We start from the raw sequence: 24152 nt of genomic DNA on the forward strand, positions 1-24152 counted from the left end.
TGCTTCTTAAGCTGAGTCCCGGATCTCCCCCGCCTTTGCTGTGCCATTGTTGGAAGAGACCTTCATTTTAATTCTTTTCTCTCCTCTGCGGGCCCCTCCTTCTCTCCCTCCTCCCCAAATGTTTTAGCATCTGTTAATCCCAGTTGGAAACCTTAGCAGATAAAAGTCGTGGTCCGTGTAGATTGCTTCCAGAACAAATACGGGGTGGGAGATAATTTAGCATTCGGTTTCAGGAGAGCTTAGGGTGGGGGGTGCTGAGGCCAGCACCTCTCCCTCCCAAGACATCCAGGAAAAGCAAAAGCAAAGTAATTCCCAAGCTCAGATGGAATGCATGTAGATCAGGTTCATTTCCAGAACGGCCGCTGCCTGCATTTAGGTGATATTAGAAGCCACCATGAAGCAAAGTAGTTTTATGCATAGCGGCTTAGCAAACACTCTGAGAACTAGTTCAGTGAAGCTATCAGGTTGAAAAATACCAAGTCACAAAGTTTTAATGAAACTAAGTGTGGATCAACGTATCATAAAGGGCATCCAGGACGACTTAAGAGATCCACGGGTGGAAATTAGAATGGATCTTCGGGATTTATTTGGCAAAGCCTGTCTATTTTGACCTTTTTTTTTTTTTTACCCCCGTTTCCTATTAAGGCTACTGAAAGTGTGTTTTGTTTGGCTCAGGCTGGAGGACAGCGGCTCTTGGGGCCGTTCCGCAGAAGCTGCCGCTGAAGTTGAGCGGCATTAATTGACTGATAAGGGCTGGGCATCAAACAGCAGAGAGAAAGACCATCACAGATTTTCTTGCTTTATTTCTCTCTGCACTTCATTTACATCTTAAGCCATATTGGTGATCCAGATTTGAATAAAGCCTCCGCTTAAGCCGTGATTAGATCTCAATAGCTTGGATTTTCTATGAAATTGCTGCATTTTTACTAGATGTATTTAGAAATACTGGTGAAAACTGACACCTTGGGTAACTTTATCATTTAAAATGGTGCTTCGGGTGGATAAAAAAAAAAAAAAATGCTAAAATGGGGGTATTAGTCACCAGGCCTTTGACTCAAGCAGTGTCAGGGGTTAGAATTATACAAAAGCCAAGCTGAGCGGGACGTGGGCAAAGAAAGAAGGCAGATAACCCAACCCACCACCTTCCCCTAAGCCCGCTCTCCCCAAAAATGTTAATCGAAACAGTGATCCCATAACCTGAAGAAAAATAAGAAAAGCAAAAGGAATATATAATGCAACAAGGAGCTTTTTTAATGCAGAGATTTTTTTTTTTTAATCACGAAGCAATATTTTTAACTCTAAGGTTAACCTGCTAATCTTTAAGCTGGTGATATGACAGTGTCAAATGTGATGGGATTTTGTGATTCTCATTATTGTTATGTATTGTTCTTTCCATGGTATTCCATATTAATATTTATAAATGCCCTTTTTATAGAACCAAGAGGGCCAAAACCCATTATTAAATTTTTAAAATGGACAACCCTCGCATCCAATATAGTTGATTACAATTTAGAACAAAAAGGATTTTGGTAGTAATCCACTTCTTGCTTCTCCTGGTTGTTGATTTCTGTGGGCAGCAGAGCTCCTGATGTTATTTAAAACAACAACAACACGCCCCCCCCCCAAAAAAAACCTTCCCGCTTGCCCAAGGTAACATCCAAATGACAGAGAATAAGAGAACATCGATCCTGCTTCACAGGAGAAGGTGAAAGACCCCTAGAGCAGGTAAGAGGGCAGGATGGAAAAAAGGTGCCTATTGACAATGCTAAGTCCCCCACCAAGAGCAAGGGCAAGATGAAAGAATCGATTAAAATTTGAGAAAGGAGGTTGTTCATTCAGTTGTTTTCAAGAGCCTCATTTTACTTGACAAGTGGCCTCCGAAGGGTTCAGTGGGCATCCATGTGTGTGAAAGAGGAAGTCTCGCAATAAAGAGAGGTGGATCGATCATCCCACAGCCTGACCGTCAGGAAGAGCCAAAATTGGTGACGGATCTACCCAGCGCGTTCTCCTTTCAGCACTGTGGGACACAATCAAACATCCTTAGAGTCAAGAAAGGAAGGAAAATTCTCTCAGCCCGGCGACATTACTCTGTCCTTCGCTCTGGGTCTCCAAGAAGAGTCTTCAGCCCCAGCAAGCGATATTCCTCCTGGAAGAAAGATAATTTATGGCCAGCGGGCCCCACCCCCGCCTCTAACTCTGGGTAATTCACGGGAGTGCGTAGACTGAATTGGCCGTCCTTTGGGGAGCCCCGGGGGAGGTGGTGGCCAGGTGGCCTCATTTTGTAGACGAATCATCAAGGAGGAGAAAGGGTAACTAACATCTCTGCTCATGAAGCCGAGAACCTGGAGCAGTTTTGACAAATTATTAGGAATGGCTCCACTGGGGCACCCCGGCTCCACCCGGGCTCCGTCGGCTAAGCGTCTGCCTTCGGCTTGGGTCGTGATCTCAGGGTCCTGGGATGGAGCCCTGCATAGGGCTCCCTGCTCAGCGGGGAGCCTGCTTCCCCTCTCCCTCTGCCCCTCCCCCATGCTCCTGTTTTCTCTCACTCATTCAGTTAAATAAATAAAATAAAATAAAAGAAAGAAAAAGAAAAAAGAAATGTCTCGACTCTATCCCTTTGGAGAGAGGATGTTTTCATGAGTTATATTTTTATTCTTGTTCATAAAAGTCACTTTTTTCCCAACTCAGCATCTGAAGCCTGGGGTTCAGAATCAGACCCAGTGTGAGTCCTGCCTTTTTTCCCTTCAAACTGGGCAATTGGGGCAAGTTACTTTATCTAATTTCCTTAATTGTAAAATAGGGAAAATGAGGTGCGTGGGCAGCTCAGTCAGTTAAACGGCCAACTCGGCTCCATCTCAGATCATGACCTCATGGGTTGTGGGATAGAGTCCTGTGGCCATGTGACATACTTCTCGCTTGGCCGGGAGTCTGCTTACGAGTCTCTACCTCTGCCCTTACCCCTACCCCCCATGCTGTGTCTCTCTTTATCTCTCTCAAAATAAATAAATAAATCTTTTTTTAAAAAACTAACAAAAAAGGAAACAAACACTACTTCATGCTGTATTGGAAGAGCCAAATGCGGCCTGATCCAGAGCAAGTGTTCGAGAAATAGTAGCTCTAGTTAATAACTATGCCCATGGCTTGTGAGATTTGAAACTCTGATTCCTTATTTGTGGCTCACTGTCTCTCTTTTATCCTCTTCTGGTTTGAGAATTATAGCCATGCATCATTGTAACTCCAGGTTTTCATGTTCAACTAAACAAACCAAGTGCTATGTATGGGGGGCCCAGGGTGCTTGAGGAATTCCAGACTATGTTTAGCCTTCCAAGATAAAATATTAAGGCATTTATTTTTTTTTTCTTAAAGATTTTATTTATTTATTTGACAAAGAGAGAGATCACAAGTAGGCAGAGAGGCAGGCAGACAGAGAGGGGAAGCAGTCTCCCTGCTGATCAGAGATCATGACCAGAGCTGAAGGCAGAGGCTTAACCCACTGAGCCACCCAGGTGCCCCACTAGGGCATTTCTTTCGAAACACACCAGTAAGGAAAGAGGAGTCAGAACTGATGCCTAGGGGTTCTGACAGTTACTCTATTATAATGCAGAATTATGGCCCGGGGAAAAGGTGTGTCAGCTCCCAGCTCTGTGTGTGGAAAGCAGCAGTGGGGTAACTCAACTCCTATGAAACCCAAGTTTGGGGAAGCAATGAGAAAGCTTTACCTCGTGACCCATCTTTATAGAAACTGGCCTCGCCTTCTGCGGAAGCATGTCTTCTGTTTCAATCACGTGGACTGGCCTAGTTTTGCAGTGTGGTGTTCGTTCAGAAAGTAGGCTAAGGATGCAGGCTTCTCGGAGCTCTCTGGAAGTCCCTCACAGCGTCCTGTCTTGAAGCATCTTCATCTGAACTCTTCTTAGAGGGAGTCCTCCTGAGTGAGGTTGGAGTGATTTGCTTTGGGTGCCTTCTCCTGTTTTCCACAGGAGACCCTGGGCTTCTCGCCAGGCTCTTCTCAGGCAGTTGGGGACCTGAATTGGCCCCCTGGGTCTCCTGTCTCTACCATCACTCACTGCCCCCAAACTGTTCTCCTCCTGGCAATGTGTCAAATTGCTCCATTTCCTTAAGAGGACCCTGAAGGAGCATCCCAGCACCCTAGTAGAAAGCTTGATAAAAGCTTGATTAGAATTGAATAATGTGAACAATGCATTCAGCCACAGGAGCTAGCCTGACATAATAGTGACTTCTTCCCTGGAAGATAACCTTTCCTCTCTGCCAGACAGATTTGGGGCCCAGGCTCGTGTAGACTCAGATTGCCTGTTCCCCCAGCCGGGACTATGGCAGCTGCTGTGCTCTGTTGCAGCCTGGAGCCCCTTTTCTTACCTGTGCTTCCTTCCCTCTGCGTTCTGCCCCCCGGGGCCTGCAGGAGCCAGTCCACCACGTTCACACACACACGTGTCTGCACAGGCGCACATGAGTGCACGTGCACACACACAAACGTGTGCGTGTCCACAGTCAGCACTCCCCCAGAGCACACTTGGACCAACAGACACAGGGGCCCATGGCTAAGACTCCCCTCTCCCGTGTCTTTTGCACAGTTCCTCAGAAGTTCCTCCTCGGGGACCAAGCCACCTGCCCATGATGGTAGCTAGCTCCCAGATGCACCCTGTCTTGCCTTCCCCTCCTTCCCTGTTTTGTTCTCTACCATCCCCCCACTCTAGATCCCCAAGGTTACTTCTCAAAATAAATTGCCTGCCCACAGACCCTTATCTCAGACCCTCCTTTTTGGGAGAACCCAAGGCAAAATATCTTTCGAACAGGAGACTTCTTAAGAAGACTTTCTCAACTGAAGAAAATACATCTGTACAGGTAGAATTTCTGTGCTGTAGGATACATGTTGGGGGCAGTGCTCTTCCTCTGTGCTCCTAACCCATAGTTACTAAGGTATAATCTCTTATGGCTTTTGCCATGTTAAGTTATTTTGACCTGCTTCTTGGTTTGTCTCTCCAATACACTGATTTCATGGACAGTATCTCCGCACCATGTCTGGCATGAAGTCGCCATTATTTGATAAACATATTCTCAATGGATGGAAGAATGAATGAGTGCATGCAAGGGACCCAAGATGGCCCCCTATCACTTACCATAGTTAACAATTCACCCTATCTAACCACATCTACATCCCCAAAATACAAACATAACGTAATATAAAAACAATCTCACAGGATTCAGGTACATTTTAGAGGAAGAAACACTCACACACACCACGAACACCTTTGTCATCACTTGTGCCCCGCCGTCATCATTCCTGAGTCTCTTGTTTTGTAGCCACTGAGTAGCTGGTCCCAACTTGATCCCTTTTTAATGCCTTCCCAGATGATCCTTTAGGCATAATTTGGATCTGCATAGACTTTCCTTCAGACATTCCTCTAGGGGATAAGGAAGTCCTATCAAGAATTTCAGGTTTCCTCTGAATTTTTAGGATCCCTCAGAACTGGAGTGACAGGCACATAGTCTCCATATTTTCCCTGGGTGCCTATAATAAAAGACCACGCCATCTTGGGACGCCGGCACCAAGGAGAGTAACTCATCTTGAAAGGCGTCTCATGGTGCCAGCAAGCTCTGTTCAGATTTCCTTACCCTCCGTCTGAAACTCCCTCTGCAACTGTGATAATTTTTTTCCACGACCTGTGTATTCCCCCTGGGGAGATGCTGAGCCCAGCAGGGGGGGTGGGGGGAGGGCAGGACCTCCGTGGGGAGACTGGAGCTGGAGTGACCATGCTCCCCTCTTTGGCCAGGAAGGCTCAGCACCCTGTACTTGCAGCTGGAAGGCAGATTCTCTCACTAGCTCAAGTGGAGTCTAAAAGCCTTACTATGAAGCATTTGAAACAATTGCAAGTTTGTACATGATCTTTTTTTAATGTAGTTTCCCCTTTAAATGAGAAATTGAGCTCAGAGCAATGTCTGCTACGAGAGTGGTAGTCGCTGACTGAGGTAAGGTTCACTTGCCTTGCTAATAGCCAGGGTTTATCGGTTAGGAGGTTTTTGATTACCAGTAACAGAAATTCTAAATCAAATTTCTTTGAACAATAAGAAATGTATTAGCTCACATAACAGAAAGAAAAGAGGTGCATTAAGTTCCCGGGCTGATGAAGTCAGCAGCTCAAAGATATCATCAAGGACCTACGGACTCTTTACTCCATCAGGTTTGGTGTTGGCCTCACCTTTGAGAGCGAGAAGTTGTAGCAGTCAGTCCCGGGCTTCACACCCAGACCCTGGAATCCAGAGGAAAAAGAAAGACTACCTCTTCCAGTGTTTTCCTCTTAGGAGAAAGGAAACATTTCCCAAAGATCCCCCATCTGACTTTATCTCCTATCTAGAAAAGGGTCTTAGCTTGAAAGTAATCATACTCTAGAAACAAATAATCCCCAGAATGGGAGGGTGACCCGGCTGTAACATCTGTCATCTCATTGATGGTCAAGGTTGATTGGGCTGATCTGGCTGCCTAGGTGAGTGTCCCCTTTCTTCCTCATGGCTCCATGTGTGTCCCTCCCAAAGCTGCCCAGTCAGTGGAAGAGGGCAACCTTAGCTGATAGAGGAGGTATTCACGTAACTTTAAACAAGTCCTAAAGGTCTAGTTGTAGAAGGTGAGGCCAGTCAAGCTTCTAAGATTCCAGATACATTCAAATGAGGTGCTGCATGGGGCAGCCTTTGTCAGGAAGGAAGGAAGGAAAATAGGGAAGGAGGGAGGAAGGATGGACTCCCCAAATCTCACTGGTTTCACACAGCAAACATTTACTTTTTGTTTCATGCAAAGTCTACTGGGAGTCCAGAGACTTTCCAAGATGGTGATCTGCATGGGTTGGCTCAGAAATCTTGTGACGCCTGCATCTCCAAACATTCTTCCATAATCACTGGAGCAGAGGAAGAGAGGGGTGGAAGGTCTTGTGCAACAGTCTAATGCTAAACCCTGGGGCTGTACTTGTCACTTTCCTTCATGGCCCATCCAACTGCAAGGGGTTGGAGAAGTGTGATCTTCCCATGCCCTAGGGATGGACTTTAAGAACGAAAAAGGGAGGGTGTCAGAAAGTCTCTGTCAGTGTTTCCAACTTCCGAGGGGTGAGAGAGAGGTGAGCAGTGTTTATAGGCTGATCTAGAGTGGGATGGGTGTTAGGGACTGAACCATATATCTATTCCAGGTGGTTTGTACACTAAGGAGAAAACAGATAAAGCTTTGAGAAATCACAGAACAGGTCATTCTGGAGTGACCATACATTGACTACCCATTCCTCGATTTGATCATCAGAGAAAAGAATGACAATTCCAGTTACCTGTCTTAGAATCTTACTGAAACACACCACCACCCTCTACTTGAAAAGTCCCTTCTGCCCAAACAATTTGAATCGGGAGATACAAAGTTTTTGACATCAGGGTTCATTTGCATTTCACAACTGACTATTTGAGAGTCCATGAAATATGCTTCGTGACCCTGCGGAGCCGTCTCTGATAAATTAAAAATCTATTAAATCTCTAGCAATCACACCCAGTCCTGGGTATGAGAAAGAAGTGGGTGGGCAACTTCTGGAAGCTCTAACTTCCTACAAAACTAAATCTAGGACACACCTTAAAAGGGTTTATTCTGTCCCCGCAAGTACCCCAAATGGGACTGGACTCCTCTTCTCTAAAAGGTAACATCTGCCACATTTTTTAAGACTTCTTTTAGTCCTCTTGCCCATCCAGTGAAAGGAGAACTTTCAAACCTTGCACAAATGGGAAAAAAGGTGAATAAATAAATAGAAATAGAAGCAGCTCCAGACTCTGCTCAAATGGCTCCAGAATCTGGATTTTTTATAAAGTCTCTCGAGCCATCAGGACACAGTTGCCAGGCTTCCCATCCCAGCAGTCTGTCAACAGGTAGAGGGCCCCCTATGGACACTGTTTTTTTCTTCACTTGATGGTTACCTTATTGAACAAATAACGAGTCTCATTAGCTTAGGAGGGAAAACAAAGTGATGTTTATTGAGCCTAATAGACTGATAAAGCCAGTTGGCAGCCACTTTATTGTGTCTGAGATTAGTTATTTTGTGTCTTGGTGCTTTTCTGATAAGCTCGATGAGGAGGTCTCCAAAGCAAGTGTGGATACTTCTTGCTGATTTGACTTATTGTAGAATGACTTTTAATGCCACTGAGCCCATTTTTAATATAGTTTTCTTCCTTTTATTCCTTGCTAGCATTCATGGGTTCATGGGTTGCCCTTTAGAGTAGCAACTGCTGGATGATAGAAACTTGCTTCCACTCTGCTCCTCAGTTTATTCATCTGTGAAATTGAAATAACGATAGTATCTATTGCAAGAGTTTGTTGAGAACAGAGAACCCAGCAGCAGAGCCACACAGATATGCTCACCTGAATTTTAACAAAGATGCAAGAGAAATTGAATAGAAGAAAATAGTCTTTTCAAGTTTGCTGGTGCCACTGGACATCCTTTGGCTGTGGGGTACAGGGGAGGTCCTCCCTTATTTTCACACCGCATACAAAAATTAACTGAAAATGGACCTTGGCCTAAAATAAAACTTTTGGAAGCTAACATAAGGAAGAAATCTTTAGGATCTTAGACTAGGCAAGGAGTTCATAAAAAAGGATCCATAAAAAGAAAAATTGATAAATGGGACTTCATCAACATTTTAAAGTTTGCTCTGCACAAAACCCTGTTAAGAGAAAGAACAAGCTGCAGAGTGGGAGCAAATATCCCCATAAAGACTAGTATCAGGGCGCCTGACTGGCTCATCCGGTAGAGTGTGTGACTCTTGATCTTGGGTTGTTGGTTCAAGCCCCACCTTGGGTATAGAGATTATTTTAAAAATAAATAAATAAGCTTCTTTTTAAAAAAAGACTAGTATCTACAATATATAAAACTCAAGAACTCAAAACTCAACAGTAAAGAAATCCAATAGAAAGTGAACAAAAGACATGAAGAGATGTTTCATCCAAAAATATGTAGAAATGATAATAAGCACATGGAAGTATGTTCACCATCATTAGGGAAATGTAAAAAAAAAAAAAACTACAATGAAATATCAGTATACATCTACCAGAAAGACTAATATAAAAAATAGTGACAACATCAAATGCTGGTGAAGATGTGGGAAAACTGAATCACTCATATGGTCCTCGTGGGAATATAAAACAGTCTGGCAATTGCTTAAGAAACCCAACATGTGGAGCGCCTGGGTGACTCAGTGGGTTAAGCCGCTGCCTTCAGCTCAGGTCATGACCTCAGGGTCCTGGGATCGAGTCCCGCATCGGGCTCTCTAGTTGGCAGGGAGCCTGCTTTCTCCTCTCTCTCTGCCTGCCTCTCTGCCTACTTGTGATCTCTCTCTGTCAAATAAATAAATAAAATCTTTGAAAGAAAAAAAGAAACCCAACATGCAACTTCCATACAACCCAATAACTACTCCTAGGCATTCACTCCAGAGAAATAAAGACCTATGTTCACACCCAAACCTATATGGGAATGTTTACTTGTAACAGCCTAAAGCTGGAAACCATGTAGATGTCCTTGCCCAGATGAATGGTTAGACACATGGTGGCACGTCCATACCATGGACTAGTACTCAGCACTGAAGAGTCATGAACTTCATTGACACATGAAACAATCTGGGTGAATTTCCAGAAAAAACCCACAAAAAGATAATGTGCTGCATAATTCCACTTACATGAAAAACAAATTTATAGGAATGGAGAACAGACTAGGGGCTGTTAGGGGTTAAGAAGGGGAAGGGCTGAGAGGGAAGTAGGTATGTCTATAGAAGGCCAATAGGAGGGTCCCAGTGGTGATAGAAATACTGTGTATCTCAACTGGACGGATGTCAATATCCTGGTTCTGACACTGTTCCATGGTTCTGCCGGATATTACCACTGGGAGAAACTGGGTAAAGGAGACACGGGCTCTCTTGCATTTCCTACAATTACATGGGAATCTACAATTATCTCCAACTAAAAAGGTGATATCCATGACAGATGCATAGTAAGTCTTTAATAGATTTTAGCTATTCTTGATTGCCCTTTCTGCAGTCCCTTGGTACAACTTCTATTTTGTCCCTCTCTCCCTTCTGAAATACCATGCGGGGACAGCACTGTGGTGACGGAGGGCCAGCCAGAGTCACCCTCAACTTCCAGTCATAACTGACCATTATGAATCTGCTCTACAACATCAGGCAAGATATAATCTTCCTCGAGCCTTATTTCCTTCATCGGGAATTTGAGGGTAATAATCTCCCTCTATGCTCATCGAAGGGCTTTTAGGTTTGTTTGTTTGCTTGTTTAAGAATCAGAGGATGTACGGAGGGGGGAAAGCTTTGAAAACTGTTAAGTGCTACAAAAATGCTTCTCACTGAACATACATTTATTAAATACCTCGTACTCATCTAACTATGGCTATTACTAATAAATATGACCACTTACTCGCTTGCAACCCTTGTTGGAATTTGGCATGCAAATTTCCTGAGTGTTGCTCATTTGCATTGGAAAAAAGGAAAGAGGTGGGAGGCCTTTTGAAGCCTTTTGAAAATTGAGCTCAGGGGGGGATGAATTCTTATCACTGGGCCCAAGGTATAATTGATTTTCTACACAATGGCTCACAGGTGCTACATTTAACACCCTGAGTAGTAGGAGGATGGAAATGTATCCCAAGGTGCAGCTTTAACTTAAAATATCTACATAGCCAGCCCTTTCACTCTGGGGAAGGCTGAGAAGCCGGGGGGGGGGGGGGGGGGGGGGGGGGGGGGGGGGGGGGGGGGGGGGGGGGGGGGGGGGGGGGTGGGGGGGGGGGGGGGGGGGGGGGGGGGGGGGGGGGGGGGGGCTGGGAGTAACCCATCTTCCTATTAGTTGTCTGAACATGCTGATGGAGGCACCTGCTCCTTACTTACTTCTCATCCCACTCAGAGAATTGGGCCTCTGGTTTCTGATTTTCAGTGGCCAGATGCCAACAGCCCCTCTTTTCAGGCCTGGATCCCAAGGTTAGAGAAGAACACAGGGCAAGCCCACCATGAAATACATATTAATATTATAACAACCCTTTCAGAGTTCGCTGTTGCTATGTCAACAAAGCAGCTGGGGAAATTGGGTCTTTGGGAAATTGGGAAATGAGGTCGGCTTTGGCAACGTGGCAAATGTTTCCTTCTCTCAGAACAATTGGTCTGTGACACCAGCCAGCCTTTTCCAACCTACCCTTTCTCCTGCTTATTTATGGGAAAAATTGAGAAGCAAAACAATAGTCATTAAGATTTGGGGTTGGGGGCACTTGAGTGGCTCAGTTGGTTAAGCGTCTGCCTTCGGCTCAGGTCATGATCTCAGGGTCTTGGGATTGAGTCCCACATCCGGCTCCCTGCTCAGCAGGGAGTCTGCTTCTCCCTCTCCCTCTGCCCCTCCTCAATCCCTACCCGTGCTCTCTTTCTCTCTCAAATAAATAAAATCTTAAAAAAAAAGGGGGGTGGGTGGGTTAGGAAGCTTCTGCATCATGGAAAAAGCAACAGAAAGAAAATTATTTCCCTCTCCCCTTTCTCACTCATTTATGTTCGTTTCTCAGTCCCAAACTGGACTCCACTGGACTGAACATTGGGTACATTCTGTACCCACCCCTGCAACTTTGGGTAAATTACTGGCTTCATCTCAGTCTTAATTAGCTCGTCTTAATGAAATAAAGGCATATTCATAGGACCAGCTACATAATTTGGGGACTCAATAGGAGCTAAAAATGCAGGGCCCCTTATTCAAAAACTAGGAATTTCAGTATGGCGACAGCAGAACATTAAACCAAGCACAGTGCCTTTCATAGTGCTTTCACCTGTGTGAAGATCCAGGTCTCAGACCCATGAAACTAGTCCTATACCTCAGTTATGACTCTTGGCTTCCAAATGAGAGAAACCAAATCATCCTCATACCTCAGAAAGATAATATAGTGGGTGGTTACTGTAGTATCATGGAAGTTAAGAGAGAGTTGAACAAATGAGGGGCCATCACCAACCCTGGTGAAAAAGCAAAGCCCAGACCGTTCCTGAGTTTTCTGTCTTATAGCTTCAGCCACCAGAGAGACTCACTGACTTGCTCCCCTGGCCTTCTAAATGTGCCCTTGGGAAGGGCCTCCCCAGCCTAGGTTAGGCTCCCAGTCAACTCTGAATGGGAGCCCTGCTGAATGTCAGAATACTGGTAGAGGCCCCGCAGGTAACCCCACAGCTGTCCTTGGTGCTGTAAGAACAGAGATAGCTCCCACCTCAGTGCTGCTGCAGCCCTGTTGATAGCAGGGGCCTAGAGAGAGGTGGAGATGAGACTCCTGGGGCCACATTGGATAGTCATGAAGCCCAGCCGCCATGCTGTCTCCCAAGAGAAGGGTTGGCTCTTGCATCCGCCATCTGTGGACTAGAGTCTGTGATCTCAGAGTTTTCTTATAGCCCTAAAATTCTGGAGTATTTCTTCTCTGTTCATGCTCAGCCCCCAAATCAACTTTTAGGAAGCCTTTATGTGTAGGGATAATTTATTTCATTCAATGGATGTTGGAGAAATGTGATTAAATCTTTTAAAATTAAATGGATGTATTTGGAATACACAAGAGTAATGCTCTAGCTTAAGCAATTCTGAAGTGAATCCTGTGGTAAAGCAGACTCTTATTTAAATTGAATAGCCACTCAGCTTCTTAGCAAATCTGAATTTTTATCTAGAGTGCTTTGCTTAAGAGAGCAAAGGCTCCGACTTGGAAAGACCACCGCTGAGAAGGGGATAGGTCTGCAGAGGGCAGAAAAATGTGACCAACCGGCCTCACTCTATCCCACTCCCGCCTGAGTGACAGTGGAGAATTTTGTTTCACCTGGACATCCTTGGGTGCGTTGTCCCCTTTCAGGATTCCTGAGCGTTTATTCTAGTTTATCCTAGGGCGATTGCTGTTGTCGTTGTTAACTTTTTGATGTAGTATGAGGAGGGGACAAGTAAGAGTGACAGAGCTTTAGGCCACTGCTGTCCAACATGGTAGCCATTAGCCACATGTGGCTGTGGAGCCCCTGAGAGGTAGCCAGACTGCACTGGACTGAATCGGGAAAGGCTGTACTTGTAAAAAGACACACTGGATTTGAAGACCCTGTATGATAAAAGAACGTAAAATATCTCAGTATTATTATGTAATAATTGTTGAAATGATCTTTTTTTCGGTACATTCAGGCAGATAAAGTGTATTATTAAAATTTCACCTTTTCCTTTCCACTTCTCATGTTTATTTATTTTTTATTTTTTAATTTTTTTAGTATCTTATTTTTAAGTGATCTCTAGGCCCAACTTGGGGCTTGAGCTTACAACCACAAGATCCAGAGTCACATGCTCGACCAACTGACCCAGCCAAGTGCCTCCCTCTTTTTACCTTTTTTTTTTTTTTGTATCAAGTAGACTCCTTGCCCAGCATGGCACCCAACATGGGGCTTGGACTCATGACCCTGAAATCAAGGCCTGAGCTTTAATCAAGTGTCAGATGCTTGACCAACTGAGCCACCCAGATGCCCCTCCTTTTGCTTTTTAGTGTTGCTCCTAAGAAATGCAAAGTTCTTGGGAGGTCTTGTATTCTGTTTCTGTTGGACAGAGCATCTCTAGAGCCCACTGTCCCACGGTGGTCCCGGGTGTGGTCATGACGCCTCATTTGTTAAAGCTTTCCCAGAGCGGAAGATGGAAGCAGCTCAGAGGTAAAACAGGTGAGTGAGATTTGTTCTGCATCAGGGCTAGGCTAACAGCGGTGTCTGAAAGAAGTCTGTAGAACTGTAGAAGTGGAAGCCGCAGATTAACATCTGTGCTGTTGTACCCATAGTTTCATCTACTCTGTTGTGGAGGATTCCGGTCAGCTGCAAATCCTCGAGACCCCTCCCATCAGAAGGTGCTTCTGCACCCCCGGCCCACCCAGCACCCCACCCGTCAATTCTGGGCAGGTGGGACCGCTCTCCCAGTTCTGGGCTCAGCCTTTAAGTTTCCAGCCTATGGTTTCTGCTTCCTTCTTCTAGAGCCTCAAGCCAGCATAGAAGAAATCGCATCCCCTCTCTGGAGAGCGGGACTGCATGGGAGAGAGGGAACCCGCTGAGCCCAGCCTGCCCAATGTCTACGCTGGGGCATCAGGACATCCAAGTGATGCTCTCTTGGATTCCTCAGACCAGACCAGCCACCAGCCCCACTGATACCAAGTATCCCAGCTGTACTACTGGAACAAACAAATCACCCAGCAGAACCTGCCCAGATTCTTGATCCAAGAATTTATAATAAAAATAAAATTGGTCGATGTTATAAGCCACCAAGTGTTTAGTGGTTTATGAGGCAGTATTAGTTAACAGGACAACCTACAAATCATCCACTGTTGGCTCATGTTTGCAAAAAGACACCAGCACTCTGGTCAAATATTCATTCTGTCACTCACCATGCCTTCAAGAACACAAGGGTCTTGAAAAGGAAGCAGTAGAGAGGAAGGGATATTAAGGCCAGTTGGTACCGAGTCCTGAACTCCAGGCTAAGGAATTAGATTTTATTCACTAGCAGTAGAGAGTGATTTGAACAGGGAGTAATGTGATCAGAGTTGTGGTTTAGAAACATTACTTAACAGCGTTGTGCAAAATGGGTTGGAGAAGGGAAAGATTAGGAGAGAGAAGGCTGATTAGATCATCCAAAATCCAACATCTCAGATAAAAAGCAAATTGTCAGAATCCAACGTAGGGACAAAGGAAAGTTCCTGCAATTTGCAGCTAGGAGACTTTGAGCCCTGGGGAACACATGAGAACATTTAGGGCTGCTTGTGTCACAGTGACAGGTGGACATTCCTAGCATTGGGTGGGCAGGGTCAGAAACGTTCAATGACCTGCAATGAGAAGACAGTCCCACAAAATGAAGGACTGTCTTACCCACTACGCCCTGTTGAATGATACGGGTAGATAGGACACTCTACGAGAGGCTGAGTCAACAGAGCTCAGTACATGATCAAAGGGAGGAGAGCAGAGGGGGAGATGCGAGTGAATGGCCTTGCGGAGGTTTCTAGATCTGATAACTGGTATCATAGACAGATGGAAATTCAGGGAGAGGAGCCAGCACGGGCGGAAGCCACAGAGATGGGGTGCTCGTGAGGCCTCCAGCTGGAGGTGTCTCACAGACAGCTGAGTGGGTGTAGGGACCCACTCAGAAGACAGGTCATTGCTGCCGGTTTTGTAAAGCCAGAAGCTCTCTGTCCCACCTATGGTCTCCACCAGTCTATAGGGTCCGCAGACCCTTGCTTTAGGTCTCCCTCCTCCAGCGGGCTCTACTCTGGCCTGGGTCTGGCTTTAGCACATAGTGATCGTCAAGGCCCAGAAGGCTAAGGGGAAGGGGTCTTCCTTCATGAGGGGAAGAGCTCTCCGAAAGGAAGAAAAGAACATTCCAGGGAAACACAAGCTTCTCCCTCTTGTGCTCTTCCTCGAGTCTATTTGAAGCTAAAGCCTGGGGCTCATCTTGTGCCTACTCTCTTCTTAAGGACTGGTGAGAAGCAGCCCACCCCATTTCACTGGGGGCCCACGCCAGATCCGAGCCTGCCCACTGCTTCAATCTGTTCCCTCTCCTGCCCCTCCGGCCTGGGCCAAAAGGCTTGTTTCCTGTGTGAAAAAGAAAACAGTGGGAGGGTCTATTGTCATGACTGAGGTGCATTCCCTGGCATGGAGATTTGAGGGCCCAGAGCAGCTGAGCCACACCTTTGCTCCCTCAGGGGCAGTATTTGAAAGTGACGTCACCCTAATACCGGATTCAAATTCACACCTTTTAACCTTAACAATCATCTGAGATCCGTATCCAGTTTGATTCGGCTAAGATGCCTCGATATTCTAAATTATTTGTCTGCCTGGCACGGCAAATAAACATTTGTGAAATTCATTTCAAAAGATGTTAACACTGGTGAAACCCACGTGCCCCCAGAGGGATTATACAAATTTCCATGTCAAATATTTGAGGCAAAGCACTTGTAGAGAAACAGTGTTTTTTTGTGTTTTGATGCCTTTCATTTCCATAAACTAGATTACTTTCTGAAATTACTTTCACACAGAGAACAGTTTCTATTGAATTCCAGTCAGTGAACTCCTCTGAGTGTGAGGTGAATAAAATATCTCGGGGCTGTGGGGCTTCCTTGATGCATACGCACCCGTGTTGTGTAAGGAAGGGGAACCAAGTTGAGATGTTATCTTTAGAGAGCTCATGTACCCAGATCTGCTGTCTTACGGTAATTGCTAAACAACCAATTCATTTAGAGCCTAACAAGGAAGCTCTAGGGCTTTCTCTTTCCTCCCCCTCATCTCTCCTACCTGGCTAACAATGACTCCAGCTCTGTTGTTAACTGGAGATTTGCTGGCAGGCAGCTGCTTGCTACTGCGAGGTTCTCCAACAGTCAAGTTTTATCTGCCTCTTGCAAACACTGATTCTGCCAAAAAAATTCTCACAAAAAAATTTGATCCGAGGAAACATTGTCCTATTGTCCTAGTTCTGTCAAGCCCATAAAATTAAAATGGACGTACTTTTCTTAAAGGGGAAAAGAGAGAGGAACAGAGAGAGGGAAAGTAGTTGAAGGCCCAAGGAGAAAAAAGCCACTGAGTTAAATGTTACTTGAAACAAACAGGCATTTCCTGTAGGTGTGGGCTCTGAGCTGCTGTGTGGCCACCGAACAGGCATTCCTGTGGGGGTCGGGGGTGGGGACAAAGGGGACAATCTCTCTTTAGATAAAGCCACTAGAAGGTCTTATCTTCCAGGGCTAGTAAGGAGAGCTCTCAGATTTGGGGGAAGACATTTCTTAGCAAATCTAACCTTGACCAAGTTTCAAATGACCAAGTGATTAGCACATGAGCGTTCCAGGGCAGCCAGGGTGTGGCCCTGTAAACAGTTGTTGCCTGGGCGCTCCCACAGGAGAGGGAGGGAGAATGCAAGGGAAAGGCCTAGAGCAGGGAGGGCTGGGTTTTTTTGTTTTTGTTTTATCCGGAGAAGCAGAGGTGAAAAGAACAGTTTCCAGATTGACTCCTCCAAGTGGGAGCCACTGGAGGGTGTAAACCGAAGGGCCAGCTGATGTGATTTGCTTCTTTATAGTCAGATCACCCTGGCTGCCAAGTTTAGGGTAGACCGAAAGGAGAAAGGATTAGAAGCTGGTTGGAACTGCGAAAACGAGATATGATGGTGGTTTAGAGCAGAGTGGTGATGGAGGAGATGCTGAGGACAAACAGTGAGGAGAAACAGTACAACAGTGAAATCCAGTTGAATTCTGGATTTATTTGAAGGCGAATCAATCCTTTCGGGATATGGGGCTCATATCCCAAAATCTGATATTTCGGGATATAAGGAAGAGTAAGGGATGACCCCAATTTGTTGTCCTGAGTAGCTGGGACAATGAAGTTGCCACTGACTTGCATGGAGAAGGCTGTCAATGGAAACCAAGGCTGGGACATTCAGTCTTCATTTTGAGATGTCTGTTGGACTTCCGGGTGGAAAAGTCAGGTAGGCAGAGGGCATGACTTATCAATTCAAGAGTCATCTATTTACAGGTGTTTTTTTAAAGCCTTGAACTGGATGAGATCACCAAGGAGGTGAAGATGAAGATAAAAAGAGGTCCTGGGGCACGTCAACATTGGGCATATTTGCAGCTTATCAAACTAATTACAAATGCAAAATAAGCTAACTTTGTATAGAAAAAAAAAATTAGCTATCTGATCCCTTCATGGGCCCTGAAGGATTGAAACACAGGATGTGTACATTATCAAGGAGACAAGGCAAGGTCACTAGGAAATAATGACATCCAAGGGGCTGGGAGGGACAGGGGGTGATAGCTATCACCTTCGGAGCATACTGGCCCAGGAAGGGGAGGGTGTAACAAAGCTCACGATGCAGATGTCACTACGGAGTCGACAGAAGGCAAATAGGAACAGACCGAAGCCCAAGGAACTATCCCTCTTTGCACATTTTCTTTGGACTCCTGTTCCTCCTCACTCTTCACTGCCCTCACCCGCAACCTTCCAGGCAGTGCAGGTGCCCACATGTGTGCACATTCCCCTTTTCTCACGAGGAAGAGACCGGAGACACTAGACTCCGCAGGGTCGGCCTGGACTCCTCTTCCCCCTCCACTCACCTCTTCCTTTCTTCTTCATCTCCCTGCCACCGCCCGGCATTTCACCAAGTCTGTTTACTGTCCTAGCCACTGGCTTGGAAACCCCATGAGGATGGCGACTTAATCCGTAGTGCCTGGAACTGTCCTTAGGATACAGCAGGCGCTCAATAAATACATACTCATGAAATGGGTGATGTGCTAAAAGGCAGTGAGGGTTAGCGATGCCAACACCTACTAGTTTTTTTCATCAGCCATCCTAGCCTCACTTTTCTGAACTCCGGAATGGAAATCCTATCTACCGATAAGTTGTGAGAATTAAAATTAAATGAGATTATGGACATTGGGGAGGGTATGTGCTATGGTGAGTGCTGTGAAGGGTGTAAACCTGGTGATTCACAGACCTGTACCCCTGGGGATAAAAATATATTATGTTTACAAAAAATTAAAAATTAAAAAAAGTCAGTTTTTTACTGATAATAAAAAAAAATCTTTAACAATTGCACAGAAAAAAAAAATTAAATGAGATTATTTTTGTAAAGTGCCTGGTCTATAATGGCCATACAAGAGAAGTTTTCTCCCTACCGCTCCTCCACTTTGGTCCCAAGAGAGTGAAGGTAGAGAGTCCCAACTCTGATGTCCCCAATGCAAACTAGCTTCCAGGATGGTGGGTTCTCTCCGGCGTCTTAGCTTCATATGGAGGAAAGTTCTAAATGTCAGAGAGTGAATGTTAATGATTAAGAACTGCATTTTTTTAAAAAGATTTTATTTCTTTATTTGACACAGAGAGAGAGAGATCACAAATAGAGAGGCAGGCGGAGAGAGTGGGGAAAGCAGGCTTCCTGCTGAGCAGACCTGAGCCGAAGGCAGAGGCTTTAACCCACTGAGCCACCCAAGTGCCCCAAGAACTGCATGTTATAAGATGCTCTCATAACATGAAAATAGCAGGATTACCAAAAACTACATCAGAAAAGAACCAGATAACATTTTCTCAATGACAACTTGGCTCATAGTAAACACTGGATAACATTCATTCATCAACATTGATTCATTCATCAATGAATGGGACAGTGAGAGCAATTAAAATTGAACCTAAAAGTAAAGGCTCTACTATAACTTGCCCTTGATTATCAATACATTTCATACTAATGAAAGTAGCCTACACTGCATTTTCAAGTGCTCTCATTTGTCAGAGGAATTCCCTTTGATCACACACTAAAATGCAAAATTTACATTTCTGCATTGAAAAAAAAAATTTCCATTCGATTCCAAATATCTTTAATTTTCCCAGCAAAGATGTTAATTTCTTAGTAAGTTGGCATGAGATTTAAGCACTTCAAACATCCCTCATTCTCCCCAGTCCTTTTTTATGCTTTCTACACTGTACAGAAGTTGTTTCTTTCTACTTGTAAGATCCTCATGAGTGCCCAGGGAAGTTCTGGGCACAGAATAAATAAACGGAAATGATGCCAAGAGGAAGGTTATGATGTTTGCCATCAATAAGTGAGTAACGGCGTGCTCAGGATAGGCTGTGGGCAAAGCTCCTGAAGGCTCAGTCCCAGAAGGGTAGTTTGAAGTCATCTTGGAGAAGTTGTTCTTGGCGCTGGAACCCCCAGAAGATTGGGGTGGGCCGGAACTCTTCTTTGAAGTAACTTCTCCCGGGTCAAATGGACTGAATGACTGTGATTCAAAGTCTATCAAAAGGAAAAAAAATTAAATCTTCTTCTTGGCTTGAGACATCCATGCCAGATTTCTGCCTGCAGCAAATTTTCGTGGACAAGCCGGGCGACAGTGAACATATGGGTGTGCTACGGAAGATAGCAGCCAGTGGGAGGCCTCTACCGAGGCAGCTTTTGCTGAGACTCGGCTGAGGGGCCCATCCAGGAACTAGTGCTCAGCCTGACCATCGTCCCACCAACCCCTCCCCCCCAACTCCACCCCCAACCACTCGTACCCCTGCCTTCACTTCTTAGGCTTTGAGTCTGCTCTGCACTGGGACAGGCTTTCCAGGAAAAACAGGAAAGTGTTTGCCATTTGCCGAGAGGGTCTGTGACTGTAGGCCTTGACTCTGATGCTCAGGAGAACTTGGAACAACCTGAGAACTGATGTTTTTGTGCGGAACAGGGCTGGAGAGGGCAGAGGTAGGGCGAGGATCTGAGCAGCCTCAAACTTTACAGGCACTGGGCTCGCTTCCCTTTCCGCCTCAGTTAGGACCAGGAGCCAGGGCATCCCAGAGGCTCCCCAAGGGACAGGACACATCTGATGTGTGACCCTGGAACCTTGGGACCCCTCCCAAGGCATCCGTTCTGGGAAGTGGGGCTGGAACACTTGGCCTGGCTCCATCGCTGACAGCCTTCTGGGGTGGCTGTGGTTTGAGGGCTACAGGGCGCTAACAGCTTTCCTGTGCTCATTTTTGTTTCATAGATGCAACCCATCTCTGAGGCAACAATTACTCTCACACGGATGAGGAAACCAAACTCATGGAGACTTTGAGGTACAATTACTCTCACACGGATGAGGAAACCAAACTCATGGAGACTTTGAGGTACTGTCTGCACTCAAGTAGCTAGTAAGAGGCAGAAAATCCTGGAATCAAAACACAACGCCAAATTCAGGCTCTCCATGCATTTTCTGCCCTGTAGATTGTTCTCTTCCCTTCTAGCCGGTGAGGAAACGACCGACCGGCTGGGCTTACTCATGGAGAAAGCCTTGCTGGGTCATCCAGTTGCCTCTGCACCGTCTCCCCAACCCCCACCTTGAGATGTAGTAAACCCAAAGGAAAACACAACTGCAGCTTTGCATTATGCTCTTTAAAGAAAGCAAACTTGATCTTTGCGGATTCAGTGCCCATTCCTAGGACATTGGTGGTCCTCACCCAAATTAGCTCACGGGAAGCCACTGCAGCTTGTCCTTGCTCGATATTATATATAATTATGATTTATACTTAGCTTTGGTGGAATTGGATAAGGGCCCTAGAGGGACACAAATACAGACCTTAATGCCACCTGGCCTTTGCCATTCTTAAGGGAAAACAAGGCTATGAGAGCTCTCCTCCACAACCTTGTGAGCGGCTGCCTGGCTAATCTTTATGGCCAGGGATGTTGACTTTATCTGGGTTATTAGTTAACTAGATTGGTTTTCTCCTTTCTAGTGTCCCATGGGTGACTCTGGTTGCTTTGTATGGACTGATGACCACCTGTTGAGAGACAGACGACCTACAGACAGCATGTAAACTATCTTTTTTCTGATTATGCTAACACGGGCAGCTGGAGAAACCTTAGACCCCTCTGATATCTGATTTTTGTGGTCACATAGAAAGCTCTCTTGACAGAGCCTCAAAGGTCACCTCCATCCCCAGGTGAACAGAGCACCCCATAAGTCCAAATAAAATCAGTTCCTAGCAACCGAACAGTTAGTACTTTACTGACTCAAAATATCTTCCAAAACACCTGGGAACTTGACTGATGGAAGATAGCAGTCCCCAACCGACCATTCTCTCCCCAGGTGGGATTAGGCCTTGCAGTACTGCTCAATAAGGCTCACACTCCTGGCAGCCACATTAGCTCTGGAGGGACATTTTCACCTCAATCCCCTCCATCCGTCTACCCCCTTCACCAGCTGACCCATGCCCCTCCCCCACAGCCACACCAGCACAGACATCCATCTTCACCTGTGCCTTCTCCTGATGCTTCCTCACCTCTCTCCCTCCCTTCCCTTCCTCATCACACACCACCCCTCAGGCGTGGAAGCAAGACCTTCCTGCTTCTGGGGGGGTATTCACCAGGCTCTTTCTTGGGAGACGAAACACTGTTTTAGAGTCACGTCAGGAAAGAAATATTTGAGAGTTGGAGTCTTACTCCAGCTCCTTGCAAAAAAATAATTACGCTCGCGTGAAGAAAGGCAAGAAGCCACCCAACCACACACTAAGGGCCTCTGTTCTTGCCTGTGCTCCCACCACCTAGAGAAGGAACCCAGCTGGCCGGGGAGCTCCTGGTCCAGAGGAGGCCTCCTGTCTAGTGAAGGTGCTACAAAGGGGGCTGCCTGCCATTTTTGGGAGCCAAGCAAGGCCTCTTCTCCAGGGCCTCTCAGGCCAGGGTGACCTGGGAGACAATACTGGGGTGGCATCTCCCCCACCTCCCTGGGGAACCAGGTCACCCAACCCTGCCCCCCATCTGCCCATGTGGGGTTAATGCACCTCCCCCAGGAACTTCCTGGCTGGGCCTTCTCAGGAGGCACGTGGCCAGCCTCGCCACATGGCATCACATTTGGAAGCTTTGGTTCTGTTTTTCAGGTGCTTAATGCTTTGTGAAAACAAATACCTGGAGAAAGCAAACTTTTCTCGGGGATGCAAATAACCATGGATGTGCTTTGTTTTGTAAAGACGGCTGAACACTGCTGGTTGCCTGAATGGCTTTATTACATGTGTGAGCCATCGGAAATGCCACCGCACTCCCAGTCAACAGGGGCGATCTGTAACCACAAACTCGGTGACAGAAAGACAAATGAGGAAATCTCAGGACCCAGTGAGGCCTAATTAGTATCCATACAGGAAACTCTCCAGTAACCTGGCAGTTTGCAGCCGGGGGAGGACACGCACGGCATTGTCTTAACCACAAGTTCATCAAACGCGTAATTAGCCACCGGCCACCAGCCACCTTTGCAAACTGGGTCTGAGCTGCTGCCAATCCCAGACCGGCCGGCGGGTGTCTCTTAACAGAAGGCTAGGTAGATGTACAAACACTGTGCTCTCCAGCAGGGCCAAATAGCCAGGCCTGTCTGGCTTTTTGACGTGGCGGACTCACAATATTTTCCCCTGTGTTAATGAACTTGGATTTCAGGGGTCGGTTCCCCTCAAGTTACCTCTGAAAGAAGAAAGCCCAGGGTATCACTTTCTGTCAGAGTTGAGGGACTGCTATGGAGAGGGTTGGCCTGTAGAGGATGACCTTGGTTCAGACAATTAGTTTCCATCGTAGAGAGGCATCAAACACTTCCAACAAAGAGAGATATTAGAAGCCTGGCACTTCTAACCTTCCGCATCCAGCATGGTGAGAAAGGCCTCGGGATCCTCACCTTCCCATTTCAGCACTGCAGAAAGAATTAACTGGAAAATATTGTCTCTGCAAATAAAAAATAATAGTACATCCAATTAAGCATGACCAATAAAGATTAAAGTGTGTGGCTTTTCTTTCTGGACATATCTGTCAATTCACTCTAGGACCAATATAGACTATTTCTCTCAGGAGGTGAGATTACAAAGGAAGAAAAATGTTCTCGGAGCTCAGTTGGTAATTAATCTTTGCATATGACTTCCTCATAGTTCCCATTAATTATCAATATTCAATCATGCATTAAAAATGGATTTTTTCTTTGACAGAATTTAGCTGTTTATAAGACTTACTGTATCAAACTAACTTCTAATATAATCACAGAGCTTGGCCTTGCAAACCTTCATTACATTTTTACAAATCCTTTAGCAGAAGTTCCCATACAAACACATTAATAATAGCCAATTCGGCAAAATCAACATGCAAAAAACAATACCAAAAGCAAACATAAGCATATCAACCAGCTGCAATGTGTGGCCTTTATTTGGATTCCGATTCACACAAACTGGATTTTTTTTTCTTTTAAATTATGATATTTTGAGATGATTGGAAATTGGACATTGACTGGATATTGTTAAGAAACATTATGAATGTTTAGGCATGATAACTGTACTGTGGTCATGTTTAAATGTTCATGGATAATATGGTGTCGAGATTTGCTTCAAATTAATAGGGGAAGGGGTGACTATAGGTAAGGCACTATTGACCATTAATTGAAAAATGCATGTGGAAGTTTTTTATGTCTTCTCAGCCAGGTATTACAGGAAAAAAAAGGCAAAGTATATGAAATCGACACAACGATTGTTTTTCTAAAGATTATCAAGTAACAATCACTTGATAATATCAAAAGCCACTTCTTTCTGAGGATGACAACTCTAAACCGGAGGAGTCAAACCAAAGACCTGCGGATTGAACCGGGCTTGCCCTTCTGCTTCGTCAA

General features: G+C 45.6%; 1 long non-coding RNA gene across 1 annotated transcript; it reads left to right on the forward strand.

Moving 5' to 3' along the window:
- The first annotated feature begins 16962 nt into the window (after positions 1–16962).
- Positions 16963–23316, forward strand: LOC123390521. Its single transcript, XR_006605077.1, has 4 exons — positions 16963–17503; positions 20532–20652; positions 21259–21335; positions 22399–23316. It is a non-coding gene; the product is annotated as an uncharacterized LOC123390521 (long non-coding RNA).
- Positions 23317–24152: the final 836 nt, after the last annotated feature.

Source organism: Mustela putorius, unplaced genomic scaffold (genome assembly GCF_011764305.1).
Source record: "Mustela putorius furo isolate JIRA1106 unplaced genomic scaffold, ASM1176430v1.1 tig00000129_pilon_pilon_pilon, whole genome shotgun sequence".
Lineage (NCBI taxonomy): Eukaryota > Metazoa > Chordata > Mammalia > Carnivora > Mustelidae > Mustela > Mustela putorius.